This window comes from Acinonyx jubatus, chromosome D3, assembly GCF_027475565.1.
Source record: "Acinonyx jubatus isolate Ajub_Pintada_27869175 chromosome D3, VMU_Ajub_asm_v1.0, whole genome shotgun sequence".
Lineage (NCBI taxonomy): Eukaryota > Metazoa > Chordata > Mammalia > Carnivora > Felidae > Acinonyx > Acinonyx jubatus.
Genome location: NC_069392.1, coordinates 53,400,428 through 53,408,015, shown reverse-complemented (window position 1 = coordinate 53,408,015; position 7,588 = coordinate 53,400,428). Strand labels below are relative to the sequence as shown.

At 39.9% G+C, this 7,588-nt stretch overlaps 1 protein-coding gene across 4 annotated transcripts in view; it reads left to right on the top strand.

Annotated features, from left to right (window-relative positions):
- Positions 1-685: 685 nt before the first annotated feature.
- Positions 686-7,588, top strand: part of CCDC178 (coiled-coil domain containing 178) — a 421,184-nt gene continuing 414,281 nt past the window's right edge. For 2 of the 4 annotated variants that reach the window (XM_053206555.1, XM_053206556.1), the window contains exons 1-2: positions 686-851; positions 6,577-6,670. The gene's annotated coding sequence lies outside the window, so the exon portion shown is untranslated. The remainder of the gene's footprint in view (positions 852-6,576; positions 6,671-7,588) is intronic. The other 2 variants (XM_053206558.1, XM_053206557.1) reach the window with 2 other exon arrangements.

The following is a 7,588-nucleotide window of genomic DNA, read 5'->3' as shown; positions in this document are numbered from 1 at the left end:
ATCCTGATGCTATATTTTAAACTATCTTTAGTTTATCATCTAGCGGTTGGTTTCATCCAAGAAGGCTAGCTGGTGACGCCCTAGTGTTTTTAAGGGCTATCTCAGGTCACAGTATTTATATTCCCTGAAGACGAAACAAATATTTTATGCTTTGTGAGACGGACCGTGCTTAAAAATTGGTTTTTATTAGAAATAGACCCTTACACAAATGGCTTGAATTCATTGCTTTCCCCACCTCAAGCTCCGGTCACACAAAGTTTTCCTTTCGTCCCTAATAGTTTGTTCAGGTTTTTCAATAGTAAAGTCACCTTAGAAGCAGCAACCAAAGCAAACGGAGCTTACCACTTAGAGTCTTTCTTGTTTTGTACCAAGGGGCAAGGAAACACGCTGGAAGGCTTCCCTTTGATAGAAATGATAACGAGGATACCAGAAACCGCCTTTGGAGAGTAAGAAACAAAGTCCTACTATCTTCGAGTTGAAGGCTGTGATCCCTTGATTCTCGCAATAAGTACTGTAGGAAAGGTATTGACTCGGGCCCACACCTCCCTCTTCAGTAAAGAGAAGCAGTTTGGCCGGGCAAGTAGGTTACGAAAGGAAAAACGCGCGGAGGTGGCCGCACGAGGGGGGGGGGCCAGGCGCTCGAGCCCCCACGTGGGCTGGTCTGCGGCGGAAACGCAGAGCTGGCACACCACCCGCCTGGGAGGCCCAGGGAGCGCGCGCCCGGAGATCCGGAGCGGGCCGCCTCCCGCCTGCGGTTGCCCGGACACCGGGTAACAGACCCGGAGGGCCTCGGCCGGCGCCGCCGAGGCGGCGGAGTGGGCAGGGGCGGCGCTGGGAGACGGGCGGAGTCGGTGAGTCGCGCTGCGCGCTGCTCCTGGCCGCCTGCACGGCTCCCCCGGCAGCATCCAGGCCTGCGCCCCAAGTTACACCCCGTTCGGGTCAATCCTTAATCAGTGTGGTAAGGCTGACACTCGGCGAGTTTGAGAAAAATCCCCGTGGCGTGGGGAAGGGGTGTAAAGTCTCCCTCCACTGGCCACCCAGCTGTACTTCACACTGTTTAGAACTGCATCCCTAGGCTCTTATTCTTTTAAAGTAATTATTTCTACCTTTTATTTTGCTTATAAGGCCTCCTTGTGGTGGCTCATGTAGTATTATTTTGAATTGCTATTTGTTTTTCTTTTGATATTTTATCTGTCCAGTGTCTGCCCAAATACTGCACACCCTATTTAGGGCTGGGAATTTTATTTGTCCTACAGCACCTCAAATAAGATGCTCCACAATAACACTTCCTTTCTACAGATGAGGAAAATGAGGCACACAGCTGATAGATGACTTGGCCAAGGCCTGAAAATTAGGAAGCTTAAAATCCAGGAGACTAAGGGTGTCCTCAACTTCCAATTCAAAGCATTTTCAATTGCTTTCTCGACATTCTTGAATGCTCAGTAAATATTTGTCAGTTGACTTGGTAACCTCCCAGGCCTCCTTACTATTGCATGATCTGTCTGGGCATCTTGACCCAAATGTAGCATTCTAAGAGATATCCTCCTCCCCCCCCGCCCTCGTCATTTCTTGTTCCTACTGTGGCAAATAGATTTTAGGACATCACTTACCAAAGTTAAAAACTCAAAGACAAATGAATGGCCAATTGTGAGACACATCCAACAACCTGAAGGATTTTGAGCTTTTAGTTTATGTTAAATTATACTCTAGACTTTATATGTGAGACTAGTGCACTTCTATCTTGAATGTATAATACTTCTTAATCCTGAATACATACTTCTCACTTTATTATTGCACTATTAAGGTTTTTATTATTAACCATATCCAGCTAATTTCCAGAACTATCAAAACTATGAGTCTGAACATTAATCTACCGATTTACCTGGGTTAAGTCCCATTATGTTGGTAACTGTCACAGTTCTTATACACAACCCAGCCTTTTCTCTTCTGCTCTTGCCTCAGATTGGACACAACCTCAGACTCAACTAACTTGTCACTAAATCCTCAGAGTTTGTTCTTTCTTCTCTATTCCCGATAGCAGTGAATGGAATCTGCATACACTCTTTTTCCTTCCAGTTATGGGCCTCATTCTCACACTGGCTTATTCCACTAGGCTAGAACTATGATTGCCAAGAGCTCTGGACTCATAAATTCCCAACCTTGTAGCTAACAATAAAATCTAAAAATGCCCTGGGATGAATCTCCTGGATCCCAGTTGGTTCACCTGCCTGTTCCTACAGCATCCACATTGGGGTTAGGACCACTAGAGTTGTCTGCAATCTATTGAAACATGTGGATGGAGTGGGCAAACAAGTTCTCAAAAGAAAGGAACCCTCTTTCTTTTTAAAGGAAGGAGAGTTTCTGGGAAAAAAACAAATAAAAACGGTACTTGTCTACCCTGAGTTTATCTAGGTATATGAAACTTAAGGTTAATGAGAATATTGACTAAAGAATTACTAAAATGCTGGACATTGGAATTCAGACAAAATGGAAAGCAGAAAAATGTATGGCAAGAAGGGAAAATAAGAGAGATTAAGCAGCCGGAATACTCAAAGTAGTCGAAGAATCTGTGTTGTGGTAATGATGTAAGGGAGAGAATTGGATTGATCACAAGCTTCTGGATTATATGCCTGGTGGAAAAGTAGTATATCCACAAGCAGATGGTCGCATGGGTGAGCCTTAATGATCATGATGTCTGTTTTTTCTGCACAATAATAACACTAATAAAAATATATGGAATTTCAAAATTGGTGCTGAACTTTTAGCCTCAGTTATAATGCTGTGGATACAAAAACCACCCAATGAAAATAAACAGAGGCTATTTATTCAGCGCTTACAATAGCAAGGGAGTCTCCACTATCATTTGTGAAGGGCAGAAACTCCAAGGGAGATAAGGGAGTGGGAACGTTTTTCTAATGGGAAAAAAAGAGAAGACTTTATGCTCTGACTGGAGGCTGTTGCATGGGGAAGCTGGAGGTGGGCTAACCAGGAGCAAGATATCCTACGTGATTGGTTTGAAGGGTTTATCTGGCTTTCTCTGGTTGGTCCTGAGTTGTAAGTGCAGGCAGGTACTGGAGAAGCTGGCAGTAATTGACAAAGTCCTGACTGTTCCTGGCTGATTACTGCACAGGTGGTGGTTTGGCTTCCTACGCTGGTTGGTGTAGAGGTTGTGGGTTAGCATTCTGTTTTTACATATGGTCTGGCCTTTGTTGCTCTGTGTATTCAGTCTCTCAATGTTCACAGAAATTCACTTAGGTCAATTTAATTTTACCCTCCTATTAGAAAACTGAGGTATGGAGAGATTTGGACAGGTTAAGATTGTATTCATGAATATATAATTTGTTAGTGAACTCTCACTCACTGAACTTTTTATTATTTTTTTAATGTTTATTTATTTTTGAGAGAGAGAGAGCGAATGAGCAGGGAAGGGGCAGAGAGAGATGGAGACACAGAATCCAAAGCAGGCTCCAGGCTCTGAACAGTCAGCACATAGCCTGACGCAGGACTTGAACTCACGAACCGTGAGATCATGACCTGAGCCGAAGTTGGACGCTTAACCGACTGAGCCACCCAGGCGCCCCTCATTCACTGAATTTAAATCACGGCTTGTTAAATGCTTATTATATGCTGGTCAGTGGACTAAAAAGTTTGCATATGTATGTTATATTAATCCTCACATAACACTTTGAGACGTTACTGTTTTTACCATTTTCCAGAGGAGGAGACTGATGCTCACATACATGAAGTAGTCTTCTCAAGGTCATATAGCGGATAAGGAGCCCATCTGGAATTTAATTCCACATCTTACAGATTTAAAAGATACGTTCCTTGGCACTTGATTAAACGGTCTGATAATCTACTTTCATCACTCTATCCCTCTGTTTCACCTTAGTCTGTATCTATGAACATTACCATCTGGTCTCTTTTCCCGGGTACTTTACTTATAGGATGTTTATGTGAGCAGAGATAATTAAAAGACCTTTCAGTGTGAACTGAGGGGATTTAATCCATCATTAGGATGCCGGAAAAACTTTGGATGTAAGCACAAGCCAATGAAACGGATGAGGTGCCTGGGCATATGAAATCACATGGTGAAGGTGGAGGGATGATGAAATGGTTGAAAAGGCAGTGGAAGAATACAACCAAGAGGGTATGAGTACCTAAAATGGACTGCTTCTCTTAATAAACTAATGAAATACTTTGCATGGAAAATCAGTCAGTCAGATATCACTGATGGTTAGTAAGATGCTTCACAGACAAACTGGATAATATTTTTCTTTTAAATTTGTTTTGTGGAAATAAGACTTTATAAATTTTTTCCTGAAGAGAAAACTATCCTCAGGAATTGTAATTGTTGAGCCCCCAGATCACAGTTTTGACAAATTCTTTGACAGACTGACAAAGAACAGGGTATTTTTGCTAACATTATGCTAGCCAGTGTTCATTATGTGTTAATTACCTTTAGTGTTCCACTGCTTAGGGAACTCTGTTTACTGTCTGTGCTCTCAGAACAACTTTATTATAGGCAAAGGATATAGCATAGAAACAACAGAAGATATGCATGGAAAGGTGTCCAGAGATCACAGGCACATACTTCTTTATTCTCCCACCTCTGGGTCATACAGGTGCTCTTAGTCTGTACAGACAGGTCTGTAAGCACTATTGGTGTGCATCTGAAACACTCTGCAGCAGGAAACCCAAATCTGCTCATGGTGGAGATCTTTTGTAATGAACTCCTCATGTAGATATATTCTAGCTATGTTTCCAGCTTTAACTTTGAAAGTTCCCCTCCCCCAGGCTCTATCGAAATTAGATGTAATTATAAATCCAATTATTATTACTAAACAGTGCTGGCAGGCTGATATATCCTGCTCTGAAACAACTCACAGACCCATGGTTTCAAAACATCATTTATCTTTAGTTTAATGCATTCCATAGTGTTGGCCAAGGGTCAGTAGCTCTGGAGATAAGCTGCAATTAATCCAAACAAGCTAAGATGAACCCATTATATGCATAGCCTATAGACATGGCAACTTTTAAACTAAATGCACAAGACTTTTCCACAATAGAACCAGAAAACAAAATAAACATCCCTGCTTATATCTACCTATCAATTTGTGTACAGCTCTTTACATCCTGTATCAGTACATTTTCTGGAAAGAGTGGTCTGTTCGTGCCTTTTCTTCTTTCTCATTCCTTCACTCCTGGGATTCCTGCTACCTAACTTTTGCTACTGTCATTTAAGGTCATTTATGACCTGTTGCCACATTAAATGGACTTTTTCTTTCTAGTTTTTATCTTATTTAAGTTTTTGAAGCTCTTTAGGTTGTTGGCTCCTCCTTAAAATTATTTTCCCTTTGTTTCTATGATCCCATTTATTCTGTTTTCCCTGCAGATTTTTAAGAAATTGATAATGTTGTTTTCTTGGCACTCACTGCCAGCATTCCTTTCTTTGTCGTTGTGTGATCTCATCAAACTGCCAGCTCCACAATGATAGTACCAAAACCTCTGAGCTCATCTCAGATCTTCTCAAGAATATTGGACACCCATATAGCATTATAAAGCACCCATTTATAAACTTAAAATAGTCATCTTTCCTCTAAATCCTACCAGTTATTCCTCACATAGACCCAAATGAAGTTAATGGCATTGCCTTCTATTCATTCCTTCATGCCAGAAACTTGGGAGTTACTCTAGACTCCTCCTTCTATTACCACATCCAATTTCTTATCAAATCATGCTGTTTGTGCCTCTTAAGTACCTTTTGGTACTTTCTTCTCCTCTCCATTTCTACTTCCATCTGGCTTAATTTTAAAAATATTCACCTTGACTAGTAGTCTTCTTCTTGATTACTTTTTGCTCCAAATCATGCTCTCCTCCAATTAACCCTCTGGGATGGCACTGGATTGTGACTATCTAGTCACTAATGTCTTTCCCCAAAAGGTTCTAAATGGTTAAAAAGGGGTCTTGTTTATTTTTGTGTCTTTAGTGCCTAGCATATAATGTATATTCAATGAATATTTTCTGAATGAATAAATGAATATAGATTTTAGAAAATATGTGTGGAAAATTATCATATGCTACTGACATGCTCCAGAACAGTGTTGTCTGATCTGAAACACTTTTCTACAATGATAGTACTGTTCCAGAATGCAGTGGCCACTAGCTACCTGTGGTCAGTGAGTCCTTCATGGCCAGTAGAGTCAAGGAATGGGATTTTTAATTTTAAAATTTAACATGGGTAGTGTCTTTAAGACACTAGGACAGCACAGCTCTAGAAAACAGGCTCAGAAATTTCATCATTGCCCTTCAAACTAAGATTCTGTTCTCTCACACAGAGTCCAACAATTCCATGCAAGAAATTTTTTTTTTGGCCATTTAACACATGCCAAGCACTGTGGCTTCAAAGAGAAAATAAATAATTTCTGCATCCAAAGATGCAGGAGTAAAATGCCAACTGGTAACTGGATTTGATTTCTGAAATGCCGATATCAGGGTACATTCTGAAGGGTTGATTTAGACAGTGGGAAAGAACATTTTATTTTTTTCTCCTCTTTCTCCTCCTTCTCCATCTAGATTCTGAAGTAGCAAATGGAAGTGGAATTGTCAAAATTATACTTCTGATGATGATGGGAACCATTGTGGATCCCACCTTATAGCCCTCGTTAAGGTGATGATGAACTTTTGCTGGTTTGACCTATTTAGTTTTCATTAAGTCTCCTCTCTTTTCTACCCTCTATTTTGTATCTGTTTGGTGTCTCAATTGCTTTTAGATTTATTAATTTCTTTGCATTTTATAATAATACACTGCCAAAGATGACCCAATATCATATCCCTCTGGCTCTAGACAATTCCACCAAATTGTATCATTTATTATGACTGGCTGTTTGTGGTGTGATAGCAAGTTTTCAATCAGTGTGACAGCATTTATAGCCAAGCTAATTTAGATTACTTAGCAAATATTATGCCATGAGATCATGTACAAAATTATATCAGTAGGACCCGAATATGTTGTATATAATGTATTTCTTTATCCACTGATTTGAACATTTCCATAGAAAACTGCAGTAAGAAGCTCTTGGCATAATTTCTTTGTAATAAATTCTGAATGCCGGCTATTACTTTTGATTTTCTTATTCTCCAGATGGTTACACATTTGCTCTCTATTTGTCTGTTATTTCACTAAGCACAGATTTCTTCCTGGGTGCTTTTATTTATTTATTTTTATTTACATCTTTGGTTTGTCTTGTAGCAAACAAAAACTGTTTCTCTTAACTCGATAATTTAAGAATAAGAAAGGAAATTACTGGAAAGCTTAATTTTCCAGTGTGGCTTAACATTTCTCAAGAGCTATACCACTGGATGAATTTTGATTTCTATACTGAATATTAACAATTTAAATCATTTAGCCGTGAAAATCATATAATTCCTAGAAAACATAACTAAGTAATGCTTGTATTGAGATCTTGGCTAAATCACAGTAATTTAAAAAACCCAAATGTTTGTATTTTAAAATCTTTCAAAAGTGGAATCATGAATAGAAGACTTACTTTGTCCCCCATGGCAAAATGATAACCTCACAGTGACG